General features: G+C 42.6%; 1 long non-coding RNA gene across 1 annotated transcript in view; it reads left to right on the forward strand.

Moving 5' to 3' along the window:
- The first annotated feature begins 18444 nt into the window (after positions 1-18444).
- The window catches only part of LOC143781339 (uncharacterized), a 33928-nt gene continuing 31620 nt past the window's right edge, over positions 18445-20752 (forward strand). Inside the window, exon 1 of the long non-coding RNA XR_013216662.1 lies at positions 18445-18629. This is a non-coding gene — a long non-coding RNA (uncharacterized LOC143781339). The remainder of the gene's footprint in view (positions 18630-20752) is intronic.

The following is a 20752-nucleotide window of genomic DNA, read 5'->3' on the forward strand; positions in this document are numbered from 1 at the left end:
TGGTCACGGCGCCATGTTGCCGGGACGCGGACCAATCACAGCAAGCCGTGACGTAATTTCGTCACGGCTTGCTGTGATTGGTCCGCGTCCCGGCAACATGGCCGCCCTGACCAATCACAAGCCGGGACTTCACGTAACCAAGTAAAAGCGCGAATTTTAAACAAACAACGCTGCCGGTTCCCTCGCTGAGGTCCAGGCTGCGTCGGAGAGGTGAGTATAGCGATATTTTTTATTTTAATTCTTTCTTTTACACATTTATATGGATCCCAGGGTCTGAAGGAGAGTTTCCTCTCCTTCAGACCCTGGGAACCATCAGGAATACCGTCCGATACTTGAGTCCCATTGACTTGTATTGGTATCGGGTATCGGTATCGGATTGGATCCGATACTTTGCCGGTATCGGCCGATACTTTCCGATACCGATACTTTCAAGTATCGGACGGTATCGCTCAACACTAGTCGTGGCTGAATCTTCCAGCAAAACAATGACCCAAAACATACATCCAAGGCAACAAAGGAGTGGCCTAAAAAGAAGCACATTAAGATCATGGAGTGGCCTAACCAGTGTCCAGACCTTAATCCCATAGAAAACTTATGCAGGGAGTTGAAGCTCTGAGTTGAAAGCGACAGCCTCAAATCTTAATGATTTAGAAATGATCTGCAAAAAGGAGAGGACCAAAATTCCTCCTGATGTGTGTGCAAACCTCATCATCCACTATAATAAACATCTGACTGCTGTGCTTGCCAACAAGGGTTTTCCACCAAGTATTAAGTCTTGTTTGCAAGAGGAATCAAATACTTATTTCTCACTGCAAAATTGAAATACATTTATATAATTTATACAATGTGATTTTTCTGGATTTCATTTTTGATACTCTATCTCTCAATGTAAAATTAACCTACCCTTAAAATTATAGACTGTTCATGTCTTTGTCAGTGGGCAAACTTACAAAATCAGCAAGGGATCAAAGACTTAGTTACTCCACTGTATACGTCTGAAGGCGAGGACAGTGATGTCAGCGCAAATTGGGCACAGACCTTTACGTCACGTAACAACTAGTGTTGAGCATTCCGATACCGAGATCCGATACTTTTGTGGTATCAGAAATCGGTATCGGATCCATATTACTGTGTAAAATAAAGAATTAAAATAAAAAATATTGATATACTCACCTCTCCGGAGGCCCCTGGACATCACCGCTGGTAACCGGCAGCCTTCTTTGCTTAAAATGAGCGCATTTAGGGCCTTCCATGACATCACGGCTTCTGATTGGTCGCGTGCCGCTCATGTGACCGCCACGTGACCAATCACAAGCCGTGACATAATTCTCAGGCCCTAAACTCCTCATTCTAGGAATTTAGGACCTGAGAATGACGTCGCGGCTTGTGATTGGTCGCATGGCGGTCACATGAGCGGCACGCGACCAATCAGAAGCCGTGACGTCATGGAAGGCCCTAAACGCGCTCATTTTAAGCAAAGAAGGCTGCCGGTTACCAGCGGTGATGTCCAGGGGCCTCCGGAGAGGTGAGTATATCAATATTTTTTATTTTAATTCTTTATTTTACACAGTAATATGGATCCCAGGGCCTGAAGGAGAGTTTCCTCTCCTTCAGACCCTGGGAACCATCAGGATACCTTCCGATACTTGGTGTCCCATTGACTTGTATTGGTATCGGGTATCGGTATCGGCGATATCCGATACTTTTCGGGTATCGGCCGATACTATCCGATACCGATACTTTCAAGTATCGGACGGTATCGCTCAACACTAGTAACAACATAACTTGAGCCTCTGGAATGCGAGTGCTGATGCCACTGGAATGGTGCAGGCCCTGGAGGTGAGTTTAAGTGTTTTTATTTTAATGGGGGCAAGCATTCAGGATGAGAAGGAGTTTCCCTAGTAGTAGACAGACACTGTACTTAGAAATGTAGACATTGTATGCCAATGTAAAATGTAAAAGTAATTAATATTATATTGAATGCAATGAATACATATGCAATCAGAACAGATTGACATCTTGAAATTATCCCAGTGATATAAACTATTTTGATACAATACAACATCCGTAGAATTATTTTCCTGAATCCGCCATAAATGTTTTACTGAAGTATTATATTTTATTTGCAGAAAATATTGTATCTATTATGACAGCATTTATTATTATGCATCTTTTATTTCCTCAAATCAATGGAAAGAATGATACTCCCATAATCCAGACAATTCACTTAACTGCATTCATTTCAGATAATATTGAATGTGAAATTGACAGACTGGTAAAAATGTAGCAAAATGAATCAATGCAATTAATCAACACGCAATTTGTTAATTTTCCCTCATCACAAGTTTTACAATCAGTCATAGCTCATTAAGACTACCTCATTTCAATAGTTGAATGAATGAATGAATTTCATTAGCGCAGCCACTCAATAAACATTTATTCAGTAGATCCAATACAGAAACAATGCTGCTATCTGCCATCATAAAGTCTACATCTCAGACTAGGCATGTAAGCATGTGAGATATTGCAATCATTTAGTTGTTAAACATATGTAGTTAAACACATGTCAATGGAAGAAACACTAGTGGCGACATCACAATGTAAATACCCTAATTGATTGCTGAATTGCTACGGTGTAAAGTCAGTTTGCATTCTCTGAATTAACATTCCAATTATTTTGTGATGTGATATTTATAAATTGTACATTTATATTTAACTAGATGGTGGCCCGATTCTAATTCATCGGGTATTCTAGATATGTATGTATGTATGTTCGTCGCGCTTAGCACAGCCACATAGTATATAGCATAGCCACGTAGTACATAGCACAGCCACATAGTATATAGCACAGCCCATGTAACACAGACAGCCACGTAGTATATAGCACAGCCACGTAGTATATAGCACAGCCACATAGTATATAGCACAGCCACGTATTATATAGCCGCCACGTATTATATAGCAGCCACGTAGTATATAGCAGCCACGTAGTATATAACACAGCCCACGTAATATATAGCACAGCCTACATAATATATAGCACAGCCCACGCAGTATATAACACTGCCCATGTAGTATATAGCAGCCAGGCAGTATATAACACAGGCCACGCAGTATATAACACAGCCCACACAGTATACAGTTGTGGCCAAAAGTATTGACACCCCTGCAATTCTGTTATATAATACTCAGTTTCTTCCTGAAATGACTGCAATCACGAATTCTTTGGTATTATTGTCTTCATTTAATTTGTCTTAAATGAAAAAATACAAAAGAGATAGAAGCAAAAGGCAAAACATTGATCATTTCACACAAAACTCCAAAAATGGGCCAGACAAAAGTATTGGCACCCTCAGCCTAATACTTGGTTGCACAACCTTTAGCCAAAATAACTGTGACCAACCTCTTCCCATAACCATCAATGAGTTTCTTACAATGCTCTGCTGGAATTTTAGACCATTCTTCTTTGGCACACTGCTCCAGGTCCCTGATATTTGAAGGGTGCCTTCTCCAAATTGCCATTTTTAGATCTCTCCACAGGTGTTCTATGGGATTCAGGTCTGGACTCATCGCTGGCCACCTTAGAAGTCTCCAGTGCTTTCTCTCAAACCATTTTCTAGTGCTTTTTGTAGTGTGTTTTGGGTCATTGTCCTGCTGGAAGACCCATGACCTCTGAGGGAGACCCAGCTTTCTCACACTGGGCCCTACATTATGCTGCAAAATTTGTTGGTAGTCTTCAGACTTCATAATGCCATGCACACGGTCAAGCAGTCCAGTGCCAGAGGCAGCAAAGCAACCCCAAAACATCAGGGAACCTCCACCATGTTTGACTGTAGGGACTGTGTTCTTTTCTTTGAATGCCTCTTTTTTTCTCCTGTAAACTCTATGTTGATGCCTTTGCCCAAAAAGCTCTACTTTTGTCTCATCTGACCAGAGAACATTCTTCCAAAATGTTTTAGGCTTTTTCAGGTAAGTTTTGGCAAACTCCAGCCTGGCTCTTTTATGTCTCGGGGTAAGAAGTGGGGTCTTCCTGGGTCTCCTACCATACAGTCCCTTTTCATTCAGACACCGACAGATAGTACGGGTTGACACTGTTGTACCCTCGGACTGCAGGGCAGCTTGAACTTGTTTGGATGTTAGTCGAGGCCCTTTATCCAACATCTACACAATCTTGTGTTGAAATCTCTTGTCAATTTTTCTTTTCCGTCAACATCTAGGGAGGATAGCCACAGTGCCATGGGCTTTAAACTTCTTGATGACACTGCGCACGGTAGACACAGGAGCATTCAGGTCTTTGGAGATGGACTTGTAGCCTTGAAATTGCTCATGCTTCCTCACAATTTGGTTTCTCAAGTCCTCAGACAGTTCTTTGGTCTTCTTTCTTTTCTCCATGCTCAATGTGGTACACACAAGGACACAGGACAGAGGTTAAGTGAACTTTAATCCATGTCAACTGGCTGCAAGTGTGATTTAATTATTGCCAACACCTATTAGGTGCCACAGGTAAGTTACAGGTGCTGTTAATTACACAAATTAGAGAAGCATCACATGATTTTTTGAACAGTGCCAATACTTTTGTCCACCCCCTTTTTTATGTTTGGTGTGGAATTATATCCAATTTGGCTTTAGGACAATTCTTTTTGTGTTTTTTCATTTAAGACAAATTAAATGAAGATAATAATACCAAAGAATTTGTTTGCAATCGTTTTCTGGAAGAAACTGAGAATTATCTGACAGAGTTGCAGGGGTGTCATTACTTTTGGCCACAACTGTATAACACAGCCCACGCAGTATATAGAAGTGTGGGCACCATATCCCTGTTAAAAAAAATTAAATAAAAAATAGTTATATACTCACCCTCCGGCGTCCACTGAAGCTGTCCCGATGCGCGCGATGCTGCCACCAGCTTCCGTTCCCAGTGATGCATTGCGAAATTGCCCAGATGACTTAGTGGTCTCGTGAGACCGCTAAGTCATCTGGGTAATTTCGCAATGCATCACTGGGAACGGAAGCTGGCGGCAGCATCGCGCACATCGGTGGACGGCGGAAGGTGAGAATAGCACAATTTTTTATTTTTTATGTTTAACATTATATCTTTTTACTATTGATGCTGCATAGGCAGCATCAATAGTAAAAAGTTGGTCCAGGATGGGGCGACACACTGGCACTGACTGGAGGGGAGTAGGGAGGGGGCACTGACTTGAGGAAAGTAGGGAGGGGCCAATTTGCGGCCGGACTAAGCCTGTCACCGATTGGTCATGGACGGCTGCAACCAATCAGCGACGCGGGATTTCCGTTACAGACAAACAGTCAGAAGTACCTCTTAGATGATTATATAGATAGATTTTCTTATAGTGACAGGCATATTCTCCAATGTCCATGATTATTACAGTTTACAGTTTACGAAGAAAAATCTGGTTGGTAATGGAGAGGCATCTATCAAACACCCCCATTGCTAACCAACTACCGTATATACTCGAGTATAAGCCGACCTGAGTATAAGCCGACCCCCATAATTTTGCCACAAAAAACTGGGAAAACTTATTGACTCGAGTATAAGCCTAGGGTGGAAAATACAGCAGCTACCGGTGAATTTCAAAAATAAAAATAGATGCTCCATACCGTTCATTATTGCCCCAAAGGAGGTTCCATTTAAAGCTGTGCCATATATAATGCTCCATACCATTGATTATTGCCCCATAGATGCTCCATATATAGCTGTGCCATATAGAATGCTCTGCACCGTTCATTATGGCCCCATAGATGCTCCTTATAAAGCTGTGCCATATATAATGCTCTGCACCATTCATTATGGCCCCATAGATGCGCCATATACAATGCTCTGCACCGTTCATTATGGCCCCATAGATGCTCCATATAAAGCAGTGCCATATATGCTCTGCACTGTTCATTATGGCCCCATAGATGCTCCTTATAAAGCAGTGCCTTATATGCTCTGCACTGTTCATTGTTGCCCCATAGATGTGCCATATAAATCTGTGCCATATATAATGCTCTGCACCGTTGCCCCATAGATGTGCCATATAAATCTGTGCCATATATAATGCTCTGCACCGTTGCCCCATAGATGTGCCATATAAATCTGTGCCATATATAGTGCTCTGCACCGTTGCCCCATAGATACTCCACATAAATCTGTGCCATATATAACGCTGCTGCTGCTGCAATAAAAAAAAAAAACACATACTCACCTCTCTTGCTTGCAGCTCCTCAGCGTCCCGTCCCGGCGTCTCTGCACTGACTGATCAGGCAGAGGGCGACGCGCACACTATATGCGTCATCGCGCCCTCTGACCTGAACAGTCAGAACAAAAGGACGCGAAGACAGAGCGGCGCCCGGCGTGTGGAACGTGGACAGGTGACTATAAAATACTCACCTAGTCCCGGCGATCCTGGCGCTCCCCCTGCCCGTCCCACGGTCTCCGGGTGCCGCAGCTCTTCCTCTGTCAGCGGTCACCGGCACCGCTGATTAGAGAAATGAATTTGCGGCTCCACCCCTATGGGAGTGGAGTCCATAATCATTTCTCTAATGAGCGGTCCCACGTGACCGCTGAACAGGGGACGAGCTGCGGCACCCGAAGACAGTGTGACGGGCAGGGGGAGCATCAGGATCGCCGGGACCAGGTAAGTATGCCTCAGCGCCCTCTCCCCCTCACCCGCCAACCCTGCCACAGACCGTGACTCGAGTATAAGCCGAGAAGGGCACTTTCAGCCCAAAAATTTGGGTTGAAAATCTCGGCTTATACTCGAGTATATACGGTAAGTGAAAATTAATAAAGGCACTATCACAGCAAAGTTCTTTAATTGAAATAAACACAAGGAGAAAAGTATTTTAGTTGAAATAGATACTCCCTGACCCTGTTTTACTCATTTATTATGATCAAAATAAAAATAAAGTTATTCTCACCTGTCCACCAATAAGTCATTAATGCCCATGTCCCATGATGAGCTTCAACACAGCTACATCCGGTTGTATTGCAGAACGGAGACAAACATTACCACTCAGCCTGAAAACCAGTTCACATTGAGCTGAGCGTCAGAACTCGGCTGCGTGTGACTGGTGGTTACCTTAATGACGTCACCGCCAGACATACACAGCCACATTCTCATGCTCAGCTCAATGTGAATTGGTTGCTGTGCTGAGCAACAATGTTTGTCACTGCTCAGCAATGTAACCAGATGTAGCAGAGTTGGAGTTCATCGTGGGACATATGGATTATAAATGTAGAAGTTAGCATAACTTTGATTTTTTTTCATCTTAATAAATGTGACTTTATTAAATTTGACATCTGGGTTAGTAATGGAGGTGTCCAATAGACACCTCTTCATTACCAACCCCTGGGCTTGATGTCAGCTGACATTACAAGGCTGACATCAACCTCAAAATATTACCCCACTTGCCACTGCACCAGAGCAAGTGGGAAGGGCAGGGTAAAGCACCAGAATTGGAACATCTAAAGATTGCGTCTTTTCTGGGGCGGCTGTAGGCTGCTATTTTTAGGCAGGGGAGGGTCAATATCATTAGTTCCTGCCCAGTCTGAGAATACCTTCCCCCAGCTGTCTGCTTTAGCTTGGCTTGGTATCAAAAATTGGGGAGACCCCATGTTGTTTTTTTTTATAAATTATTAAGATAAAGCTGATAGCTGAGGGTTGCAGCCTTCAACCGTCAGCTTTACCTGTGCTGGATATAAAAAAATAGGAGAGACACCACTCCATTTGTTTCTTTAATTTATTAACTTTTTTAACAGGCACTGGCTGGTGAATACTCATAGAATCATAAAATCATAGAATATTACAGTTGGAAGTTAACTCAAGGGTCTCTGTCTCCAACCCACTGCTCAACGAAGCTTCCACTAAACCATTTCAGACAGAAGGTTTAAACCATCTATCAACAAAATCAGGCTCAGGATGATGAGTAGTACTCTCATCAGCCGATGCCTATGACCAACAGTAACCATTTTACTGCCGGTCACAGCTGCTGGCTCATGCACTGTTATCTGTGTGACAGCATGTGAACCGCGGTGCTGTGACAGCCAATCAGAGCAGGTGTTTCTCGTGCTGTAATACAGATGGCACTCAACTTTGATGCGTTTTGTGAAATTTTATTGTAGTACCCAACAAACGTTTCGGTCCCTCATACGGACCTTCATCAGTAACGTACTTAACTGTGGCTTGGGCATAAAGAGACAAAAGGAGTCTCAGGGCACATAAACATGCAGCGCCAAAGCGCTGGGCTGGTGTGAATACTGTTGGAGACCTGGCAACATGTGCAGTGATCAGACGCGGTGTCCGCCGCGGCGGACACCGCGTCTGATCACTGCACATGTTGCCAGGTCTCCAACAGTATTCACACCAGCCCAGCGCTTTGGCGCTGCATGTTTATGTGCCCTGAGACTCCTTTTGTCTCTTTATGCCCAAGCCACAGTTAAGTACGTTACTGATGAAGGTCCGTATGAGGGACCGAAACGTTTGTTGGGTACTACAATAAAATTTCACAAAACGCATCAAAGTTGAGTGCTAGGTTTTTTTTCTTGATTATATTAAGGTGTGGGAACCTACCTTAGCACCATATACACAGTAGTGCACACGTTTTTTCTGTAATACAGATGGCAGCATGGAAAATGCCAGACATTCAAGCCTCTCATTCATTTAAATGGGGTCTGGGTTCGAACTTTTTTTTAAAGTTTGGCAGAACCCGACAGACCCAAGCATCCATGGGTCTGCCCATCACTACACAGAACAGCAGTAATAATAATAATAGCATCATGATAAGAGAATAATCACAGATGTCGCAGTCTGGGGTTAACAAGACAATGATACAATTGGATACAAATACTTAATGCAGTGATGTAATTTGACCAATGATATGATGACATTATTCTTACGATTTTAGGACACTGTTTAGTAATAGTTAGATTTCAAAGCACTCAATTCAGTGCACTGAATATGCCCAAATACGAAATATTCTTTGATAGTACTAGTTTTGCATCTGCATGTGATCAGTGAACAATAATATCTCACTTTCATTTGTCATTAAAGTAATGTAAAGAATGTCTGATTGAAAAGGTACTAATTGACTCAAGTACTATGGGAAAACTATGAGATGCAAATAAAAGATTACAGCTGAAGAAAATCATCCTACTTGAGGAGGGCTCACAGAGTCTGTTCTTATGTTCTGTGTGAAGTTGTTTTGAACTGAAACCCTTGCTCCTGAAGGATTAAGAGATTGAAAAGAAAAGGAAGAACCTGCTGTAATTTAAACCTGGTGATTCCTCAGCACAAAGGTGCAAAGAAAAAACACTGGTCTACGTAAATCTGCTTCTTTACCAGTTCAGTTAAGAAATAATTTTACCTTTTGAAAGTTTTATGTTATTAACATTCCAAAGGTGTCATTATCTTTACGGCAATTTCTCTCTCTGTTGGCTTTTAGCATGAGATCAGAGCACAGAGAGCAGCAAGACATTGAATAGGTGGACATGGTATTAAATTGCAGTTTACCACATCTCAGAAATATTTCAGCAATGCGATGAGCAGAAAAATCAAAGATACTTTTTCTTTATGGCCGGTGTCACAAGGGCAAATGTTCTTGTTTACCAACAGATCATTTTCATAGGTTCACTTGTGGCTTTGATTTAGTTTTTTATTCTTCTTAAAGACATGTAGTTAAGGTTTTTTTTTGTTGGGCCATTTCCATACTTTGGAAAAACAATATGTGCTTACTAAAATGCAAGCTTTACATAAATTTAGATTTTTTTTAACTAAGAAAATGTAGCATTTAAATAAATGAAGTGAAAAAGATGAATGTTACAAGTAGAACCCACAATCAAAACTCTATCATTTCTCTTGTTCTTCGCCTTTTTGTTAGGCCTTCATCTGGCCATATGTCTATGATGAAAAATGTTCAAGTATTCATCCATGGGAGTTCAACCATTTCAAATCAATATATTTAGAATTTCACGTCATTAGGAATTTCCAACAGCTGATTGCTGTTTGCTGCAAAAATTATCTGTCAACTGAAACTATCCATGTGTGGCATGATCAGCCAATTCAAAGCACTAATTTTCCATCTTCAATCCGCATAAAAACAATCTGTTTACTATGTTTGGGCTATATCAGTTTAGTTTGGGAAGTTTATGATCAGATAATTTGAACACAATTAGGGAAAATTGGGGAGGCAGAGCGAAAAAAAAAGTTACAAAGGTTTCCATATAAAATTTTTGTAATCTAAATACCTGGCATTCAGTCTTGAGTTCATCACAACAATAGTACTATGGGCTGTAATGGAAGCTAATCAAGGACAGGGGTTATCTTTATTATACAACTCACTGAAGTTTTGTATTCATTAAATGTGTGTATATTTGCATTTAATATAGAATGAGTGTACTAATAAACTCACCTACCGCTGCTCTCTCAGGTATCCACTGTTCTTCTCCTCTTCTACGTGACATCTCAACAATTCTGACTAGCAGGCTCACCCTATGCTCTATGTGCGAAATGCCTGGTCCACTCCCGCCTTACCCGCTATCTCTCAGATAACTCTCTTCTCGACCCTCTTCAATCTGGCTTCCGCTCTTTACACTCTACTGAAACTGCCCTCACTAAAGTCTCTAATGACCTACTAACAGCTAAATCTAATGGTCACTACTCCATGCTAACTCTCTTGGATCTCTCCGCAGCATTCGATACTGTGGATCATCAGCTCCTCCTCACTATGCTCCGCTCCATCGGCCTCAAGGACACCGTTCTCTCCTAGTTCTCCTCCTATCTCTCTGACCGATCCTTCACTGTATGTTTTGCTGGTTCCTACTCCTCTCACCTTCCCCTCACTGTTGGGGTTCCTCAAGGATCAGTCCTAGGCCCCCTCCTCTTCTCTTTGTATACTGCCCCTATTGGACAAACAATCAGTAGATTTGGTTTCCAGTACCATCTGTATGCTGACGACACCCAATTATACACCTCTTCTCCTGTTATCACGCCAACCTTTTTAGAAAATACCAGTGATAGTCTTATCGCTGTCTCTAACATCATGTCCTCCCTCCATCTGAAACTGAACCTGTCAAAAACTGAACTCCTCGTGTTCTCTCCCTCTACTAACCTACCTTTGCCTGACATTGCCATCTCCGTGTGCGGTTCCACCATTACTGCAAAGCAACATGCCCGCTGCCTTGGGGTCATCCTCGAGCTTTCATTCACCCCCCACATCCAATCACTGGCTCGCTCCATGGCTCAGCACCACCCTACATCTCCTCTCTGGTCTCAGTCTACCACCCTACCCGTGCCCTCCGCTCCGCTAATGACCTCAGGTTAGCATCCTCAATAATCAGAACCTCCCACTCCTGTCTCCAAGACTTTACACGTGCTGCGCCGATTCTTTGGAATGCACTACCTAGGTTAATATGATTAATCCCCAATCCCCACAGTTTTAAGTGTGCCCTAAAAACTCATTTGTTCAGATTGGCCTACCACCTCAACGCATTAACCTAACTATCCCTGTGTTGCCTATTAAAAAAAAAAAACATAATCAGGTTCCTCGCATCATGTTCTTATACACTTTATGCAGTTAATAGCCCTCTGTGTCTGTACTGCTACATATTTAGGCAGTTAACTGGTTCATGCAGCTTTACATGAACACCCGAGCCTTACACTATGGCTGGTCCAAATAACTAAAGCAATTGTCACCATCCACCTCTCGTTTCTCCCCTTTTCCTCATAGTTTGTAAGCTTGTGAGTAGGGCCCTCATTCCTCCTGGTATCTATTTTGAACTGTGATTTCTGTTATGCTGTAATGTCTATTGTCTGTACAAGTCCCCTCTATAATTTGTAAAGCGCTGCGGAATATGTTGGCGCTATATAAAAAAAAATTATTATTATTAAATGGAATTCTCTTTTACAATGCAAGTCTATGAAGCCTTGTGTTAGGGGTCGAGTTCCTACTTCTGCACAGGGGGAATCTCGGGCTGTCTCTGCTGCGGTCTCCCATTCTTCTCCTGCCGCAGTGGAGTCTGCTCAGCGGAGACGTCGGTCCCAGCGTCTTGCTCAGTCCCACTCTGTACAAAGAGTTACTGCTGCTTCTCCAGCTTCTGCCATTGAAGTCAGTGCTGGGCAGCGGCGAACAGACGCTTCTGGGACTAAGTCCTGCTTTTCTCGTTCTGAACATGCCCTGAGTGAGATCTCTCAGTGGAGATCGAGGGTCACATGGTCAGACACTGCAGCTAAGTCCATTGGTCCTTTCAGGAAGGTCCTTTAAGTGCAAAGGCTGTCTTGCTTTGCACACACTGAGCATGCCCAGGGCAAGATCTCTCAGTGGAGATTTAGGGTCACATGCTCTGGTATGACAGTCTCTCATAGGTCCTTTTAGGAAGGTCTTTTACTTGCTGCAGCTATATAAGGCTCGCATGGCCGCACGGCCATTCGCTAGTGTACATTTGTATATGTGTGTTTGTTGTGAGTGCAAGTCATTCATTAAATACCCCCACCCTATTGTATGAAAGATCGCGTAAGGTGTATGGCTGCTACCTAGCGCCCGACTAAACACTCCACGTGTTACACACGAGTCAGCGTCTATCGCTGTGACCACCAGTGCGGTGCCACGCGCCAGTAGGGCGCTTCTTAACCCACGTCCGGGTACTAGTGGTGTCTGCCAGCACGGCACAGTTCGCACTTCGGTGCTCTTACTATACCTACACACCCAGTTGTGGTGTGGTGAGCAAGTTGTCTGTACGGACTTCTACCCTGAGTCTTGGGATTGAGTTTGCCGACTCCTTGCTTGCACTCATTTGTGCGGTATTGCGGACCTCTAGCTTTGCAGGGTTCGCTTCCACCACCATATAGCGCCGCCATTTGCTAGCAGCGGGTTTTCACCTGCACAGTGGACCCCGGACTGCGAACGCACCAATATTATTACATCTTTTACTTGGTGCGTTCCGCCAGTCCTAACACCTTGTTCTGACATTTCATAGGCTTACATCGTAAAAACCACTTCCGGGTGACAGCTTGACCCCGACAATCTGCACAGCAGTGGCTTCACTGAGTAAAGGAGAACGAAGAGACTGGACACCGGAGAAAGTGGTAGTAGGTGAGTATATTAATGCACTCACACTACATTACATACATGTATACACATTTAATGGCTAAAAAACTTAATGGGAGTGTTTCTTTATACATCTCAACATCAGAAGGCTTCACTAATCCCTGAGGTGTCCCATAAGCGTCTCAGGCTTATAGCTGCACTTTCCACCGATGCTCCAATCAATGCCTGCTCCTCAGATGCCCCAACAGTGACTTTGCTTCAGAGCACTGGTCCTAAGAGATTGCAGTAAATGTTCAAAGAGTGCAGCCAGAGGTATTCTTCAGGTCACAAACAGATGTCCATTAGAATTCCAGTCAATGATAACCCCAATAAAAGCCTAGGCCATACTTAGAATATAATGGCATGATTAAGTTTTGTATCTGAGCTTCTAAAATCTTGTAGGATGACCATGATGATTATTTCATTGGTTATTTTATAATTATTCACTGGGATGACAGTCCAGTATAATATGTATTATAGTGTTTATAGCCTCAAACAAGAACATTAAAAATCTGAAAAAATGCCTTCATATTTTCAACTATTTTTAACCCATTGTTATAAGCACTCTGTTTCACAGTAATAAAGAAGCAATCCCGTCCAAATGTTTATCTTCTTAATATATTCAATCATCATATTATATACAACCCCTGGCAAAAATTATGGAATCACCGGTCTTGGATGATGTTCATTCAGTTGTTTAATTTTGTAGAAAAAAAAGCAGATCACAGACATGGCACAAAACTAAAGTCATTTCAAATGACAACTTTCTGTCTTTAAGAAACACTAAAAGAAATCAAGAACAAAAATGTGGTAGTCAGTAATGGTTACTTTTTTAACCAAGCATAGGGAAAAAATTATAGAATGACTCAATTCTGAGGAAAAAAATATGGAATCACCCTGTAAATTTTCATACCCAAAAATAACACCTGCATCAAATTAGATCTGCTCGTTAGTCTGCATCTAAAAAGGAGTGATCACACCTTGGAGAGCTGTTGCACCAAGTGAACTGACATGAATCATGGCTCCAAAATGAGAGATGTCAATTGAAACAAAGGAGAAAATTATCAAACTCTTGAAAGAGGGTAAATGCAATGTTACAAAAGATGTTGGTTGTTCACAGTCAGCTGTGTCTAAAATCTGGACCAAATACAAACAACATGGGAAGGTTGTTAAAGGCAAATATACTGGTAGACCAAGGCAGACATCAAAGCGTCAAGACCGGAAACTTAAAGCAACATGTCGCCAAAACAGGAAATGTACAACAAAACAAATGAGGAACGAATGGGTGGAAACTGGAGTCAACGTCTGTGACCGAACTGTAAGAAACCGCCTAAAGGAAATGGGATTTACATACAGAAAAGCTAAATGAAAGCCATCATTAACACCTACACAGAAAAAACAAGGTTACAATGGGCTAAGGAAAAGTAATCGTGGACTATGGATGACTGGATGAAAGTCATATTCGGTGATGAATCACAAATCTGCATTGGGCAAGATGATGATGCTGGAAGTTTTGTTTGGTGCCATTCCAATGAGATTTATAAAGATGACTGCCTGAAGAGAACATGCAAATTTCCACACTCATTGATGATATGTAGCTGCATGTCAGGTAAAGGCACTGGGAGATGGCTGTCATTACATCTTCAATAAATGCACAAGTTTATGTTGGTATTTTGTACACTTTTCTTATCCTATCAATTGAAAGGATGTTTGGGGATGATGAAATCAGTTTTCAAGATGATAATGCATCCTGCCATAGAGCAAAAACTGTGAAAACATTCCTTGAAAAAAGACACATAAGGTCAATGTCATGGCCTGCAAATAGTCCGGATCTCAATCCAATTGAAAATCTTTGGTGGAAGTTGAGGAAAACGGTCCATGACAAGGCTCCAACCTGCAAAGCTGATCTGGCAACAGCAATCAGAGAAAGTTGGAGCCAGATTGATGAAGAGTCCTGTGTGACACTCATTAAGTCCATGCCTCAGAGACTGCAAGCTGTTATAAAAGCCAGAGGTGGTGCAACAAAATACTAGTGATGTGTTGGAGTGTTTTTTGTTTGTTTGCTTTTCATGATTCCATAATTTTTTTTACTCAGAATTGAGTGATTCCATAATTTTTCCCCTATGCTTGGTTAAAAAAGTAACCATTACTGACTACCACATTTTTTGTTCTTGATTTCTTTTAGTCATTTGAAATGACTTTAGTTTTGTACCATGTCTGTGATCTGCTTTTTTTCTACAAAACTAAACAACTAAATGAACATCTTCCAAGGCCGGTGATTCCATAATTTTTGCCAGGAGTTGTAGCACTGTGTACTTACAGTTGCTCATTTTCCCCTTCTATCCAGCTAATTCTTCTGTTTTCCATTAGGTATATTACATCACTTGATTGAAAACTAACTAGCTGAATCCTTCTAAACAAGAGGTCAATTTTCCCTGCATGAGTCATAAGTCACTGTAAAAGTCAATGGCAGAGAGGAGGAGCAGAGCAACTGGGTCAGGAGGTGAAGAGAGGTATGATTTCTGCAGGACAAGAAACCTCTAGTTTCTACATACTGTAGATCGGAGAAAACAGAAGAATTAACTTGTTAGAAGGGAAAATGAGCAATTGTAAGTACACTGTGCTGTATAATATGATGACTGCACTATATTAAGAGGATATAAACTTTTTCTTCTGTGTTATTTATTTCTCAAAGTAAATGAATCCACTAAAGTGAAGCTTCATCACATGATTGAGATTGTAGATAAAAACACAGCTTGACACTTGTATTGGTCACATTTCTGCATTTTTATTCCTGCCATTTTATTCTCTTGCCATAATATTACCAGTAGTGTTGAGCGATACCGTCCGATACTTGAAAGTATCGGTATCGGAAAGTATCGGCCGATACCGGCAAAGTATCGGATCCAATCCGATACCGATACCCGATACCAATACAAGTCAATGGGACTCAAGTATCGGACGGTATTCCTGATGGTTCCCAGGGTCTGAAGGAGAGGAAACTCTCCTTCAGGCCCTGGGAACCATATAAATGTGTAAAAGAAAGAATTAAAATAAAAAATATCGCTATACTTTACCTCTCCGACGCAGCCGGGACCTCAGCGCAGGAACCGGCAGCGTTGTTTGTTTAAAATTCCCGCTTTTACATGGTTACGCGAACTCCCGGCTTGTGATTGGTCAGGGCGCCCATGTTGCCGGGCCGCGGACCAATCACAGCAAGCCGTGACGAAAATACGTCACGGCTTGCTGTGATTGGTCCGCGTCCCGGCAACATGGCCGCCATTAACCAATCACAAGCCGTGACGTCACGGGAGGCTGGACTTGCGCGCTTTTGAAAAAGCGCGCGTGTCCAGCCTCCAGTGACGTCCCGGCTTATGATTGGTCACGGCGCCATGTTGCCGGGACGCGGACCAATCACAGCAAGCCGTGACGAAAATACGTCACGGCTTGCTGTGATTGGTCCGCGGCCCGGCAACATGGCCGCCATTAACCAATCACAAGCCGTGACGTCACGGGAGGCAGGACAAGCGCGCATTTTAAAATTGCGCGCGTGTCCAGCCTCCCGGCTTGTGATTGGTTGATCGCGGCGCAACCAATCATAAGCCGGGACGTCACTGGAGGCTGGACACGCGCGCTTTTTCAAAAGCGCGCAAGTCCAGCCTCCCGTGACGTCACGGCTTGTGATTGGTTAATGGCGGCCATGTTGCCGGGACGCGGACCAATCACAGCAAGCCGTGACGTATTTTCGTCACGGCTTGCTGTGATTGGTCCGCGGCCCGGCAACATGGGCGCCCTGACCAATCACAAGCCGGGAGTTCGCGTAACCATGTAAAAGCGGGAATTTTAAACAAACAACGCTGCCGGTTCCTGCGCTGAGGTCCCGGCTGCGTCGGACAGGTGAGTATAGCGATATTTTTTATTTTAATTCTCTCTTTTACACATTTTAACAATGTTAAAATGTGTAAAAGAGAGAATTAAAATAAAATGTTGTTCCGATACCCGATACCCGATACCACAAGAGTATCGGAATCCCGGTATCGGAATTCCGATACAGCAAGTATCGGCCGATACCCGATACTTGCAGCATCGGAATGCTCAACACTAATTACCAGGCATCGATGTACTTAGCATTAAAGCCCATTTTGTGGGACACATTCGATTTTCTCTTTTTAACTAGTGTATTCATTCCTCAATATCATTGGATCTTCCAATACTTTTATATGTTAATAACCTTTCTGCACAGGTGAGAATTGATTTTATTATTGTGCAAATGTTATCTATTGTGTTTCTGATTTTTTTTTTGATGACCGACTTACTTCACCTCAGGTAGAGCATATTAAGAGGTTTTGCTAAATCTGTCTGTTATTCTGCTTCAGGTTAGTAATCTTTGCAAGTAATCACCTAGCAGAACAGTATGTTCTGTGTGTGTGCTGTTTACCGTACTTTTTTCTTCTTTTTTTTCCCTTTTACGTTTTACAGGCGCATCAGCGGGTTTATATTTTATGTTATTACTATTTATAAACAAGAACATTGGTATGTCTTGGGCTCTTAAAGCATAGAACTAAAATAGTGCAATCTTTAATTTCATTCCCGAAAAAAAAAAAAAGTGCCATAGATATAAAAAAAAAAGTGGTTCTAGAGGCATGGAAAGATGTTTTATTTCAATGTTATAAGGAGCACATTCTTGTAAACAGTATAATGCAGAATAACAGGGCTACTCAAGGTGATACTCCCTTCACACAGGTGCAAAACATCTCTGTGTATGTTTTTACAGAAGCTTATTTCCTTGCTATCCAGATTCGCCCCAAAATGTGATTTGACAGCTGTAGGGTATGATGGTTGAAGCCCGTCCAGCCATGCCTCAGGTTATTTGAGCCTTTTTTTGGATGATGCAATATTCTGCAAACTAAAGGGGCATTTTTGGCATTTTGCGCAAATCGAATCGCAAATTGTTAAAATTTTGTAGGATCTAGCAAACTTCCACTGTGCATACTGTACATACAATATTATATATACGCATGTATGCTGAATATATCACTTAGCATAATCACAATTATTTGTGAGGCATCCTATTCATAAGACTAATTATTATAGATTTGTGTGATGCAAATTAGTATAGGGGGCACTATCTGGTATTATTATTTTCAGAGGACATATATGTGTAGCACTAATACAGTATTTGGGGGAATTAGTTTGCATAGCAAGAACAGTTTTAGGGTTGGGAGCAGTGAAATACTGTTAAAGCTATTTTCGAACAACCCCTAAAATATCCCCCAACTTAATATAACAATACCTTATGATCACCTTCCATTCAAGTAACATCAGCACCGGACGCTCTCATTGCGTCATGTCATGTGAGCCCAGCTGACAATCAGTGGCCGCTCATAATCAACTTCAGTTACAACAGTTTTGTCCTAAGGAAGGGAGAGTGAAGATCCCCATTAATGCCCACTGATCGGCTATTGATTTCACATGCATAAACCCATGCGAGCACTGCGATACCCGAGGCTGATGTTGGTGGAACAACACCGTGACCATAGGTGAGCATAGCTTATTATTATGCTACAATGGGGATATTGTAATTGAGAAAGCTGTCGGAGTACTGGACAACCCCTTTAAGACACAAAGATGGTGAGTTTATGTTAAGAAGATGTATGTATCTATGTGGCTAACTCTGAAGGATTACTTGTGTCTGCAAGCAGTGTTATGATGGTCTTGGTTGATTATAGAAAAAGGTGAAAAGGAACATTAAAACTAGACAAGATGCCAACAGTAAGTCACTATAGGCAAATTGTAAGGCAGTGCTGTATATTATACTCTTGCATATTCTGTAGGATTGGATTTAAAGGTACCTGTCACAACCAGAAACGATATTTACCTGCAGATATATCAGTATTCTGACAATAAATAGTGTTTAAATCCTATTTAGGCATCTTAGGTTAAGTTCCCATAAACAGTTTTTGGTGAGTTTTTAATACTGCATATTTTGGCTACACATAAAACGCAGCGTCATACAGTACTAACCAAGTGGATGGGAATTATAGAAATTTCCTGCCCACTGTGCATGTTTCAGATCAACATGTCAATTACTCTTGCTGTAAGTATGCATTTTATCAGTGGATTTTCCTCACAGACTTGAATTATCTTGAATAATGTTTTAATCCTGTTTGGCTGGCTTACTGGAGCAGCAGCTATAGGGAGAAAATTAAATTTTATTCTCTCTGCAGCTGATTGCTTCCATTCATCAGGGTGGTGCAGGGAACAGTCATAATCTCCACTCACTATTGGATGGAGGAGTGTTTATAGTAAGGGTTAAAAAATAAATCATATTCACTTCTTTTTTTAATTCATTTTTTTTTGTATTGTGAAAATCACACTCTCACTTTTTTTAACTTTTAAATACGTTTTTTCTCTTCACTTAATTTTTTTAGTCCACCAAGGGAATTTGAACATATGATCATTTGTACTATATTCTGCAATATTTTATTATTGCAATATAGACTTAACATCGCAACCTCATATGAAGTCTCAGTCTACACCATACAGTACACCTGCACCTACTATGTAAAATACATGTGCAGTTCTCATATAAATCCTTATGACTCTAAGGGCTCATTTCCACATGCGGGAAACACGTCCGTGTCTCGCATGTGGAAACCAAGCTCTGGCGCCGGCACTCCAGAGCGGAGCGTGCGGCCGCATAGGAATACATGGAGCTGCACGCTCCGCTCCAAAGTGCCGGCGCCCGAGCTTGGTTTCCACATGCGAGACACGGACGTGTTTCTCGCATGTGGAAATGAGCCCTAAGGGTATGTGTCCACGGTCAGGAAACGCAGCGTGTTTGACGCTGCGTGGGACCTCAGCGTCAAACACGCAGCGTCCAGATGTTCCAGCCTAGTGGAGGGGATTTTTTGAAATCCCGTGTCCACTATGCGTGGAAACACGCACGCGGCGGCCCTGCGACTCCGGACATGCTGCGCGTCTTTTCAGATCGCAGCATGTCCGTGTTCCTTGCGGCGACGCTGCGTCGCCGCAAGGAATAACACAGGGCCCTATGCGAGGGGTGCGATGATCCCGGATGTGTACAATGAACACATCCGGCATCGTCGCATCCCAGAAGGGGGCGGGGCTTAGCGCCGAGCGACTATGCCGCTCCGACGATACCGCCAGCCATCCTGACCATGGACACATACCCTAAGGGTATGTGTCCACGTTCAGGAAGCGCTGAGTTTTTGACGCAGCGTTGAGCAGCATGCATAAAAAACACAGCATCCAGATGTTACAGCATAGTGGAGGAGATTTCATGAAATCCTGTCTCCACTATGCAGTAAAAGACGCATGCGGCACACCCAAGAAAACTCACATGCGGCGCGTCTTTTAAGAATGCAGCATGTCCTTACATTGCAGAAAAAACTCAAGGACAACGCAGGTGACCTGCCAGTGACCTCAGGTGCAGATTTGGTCAGGATTTTACCTGCATAAATCCTGACCAAATCCTGAAGCAATCCTGAACATGGACACATACCCTAAGGGTACGTGTCCACGGTCAGGATGGCCGGCGAAGCCCCGCCCCCTTTCTGGGACGCAATGATGCCGGATGTGTTAACTGTACACATCTGGGATCATCGCACCCTTGCATAGCGCCCTGTGATATTACTTGCGG

The sequence above is a fragment of the Ranitomeya variabilis genome, chromosome 6, assembly GCF_051348905.1.
Source record: "Ranitomeya variabilis isolate aRanVar5 chromosome 6, aRanVar5.hap1, whole genome shotgun sequence".
NCBI classification, from domain to species: domain Eukaryota; kingdom Metazoa; phylum Chordata; class Amphibia; order Anura; family Dendrobatidae; genus Ranitomeya; species Ranitomeya variabilis.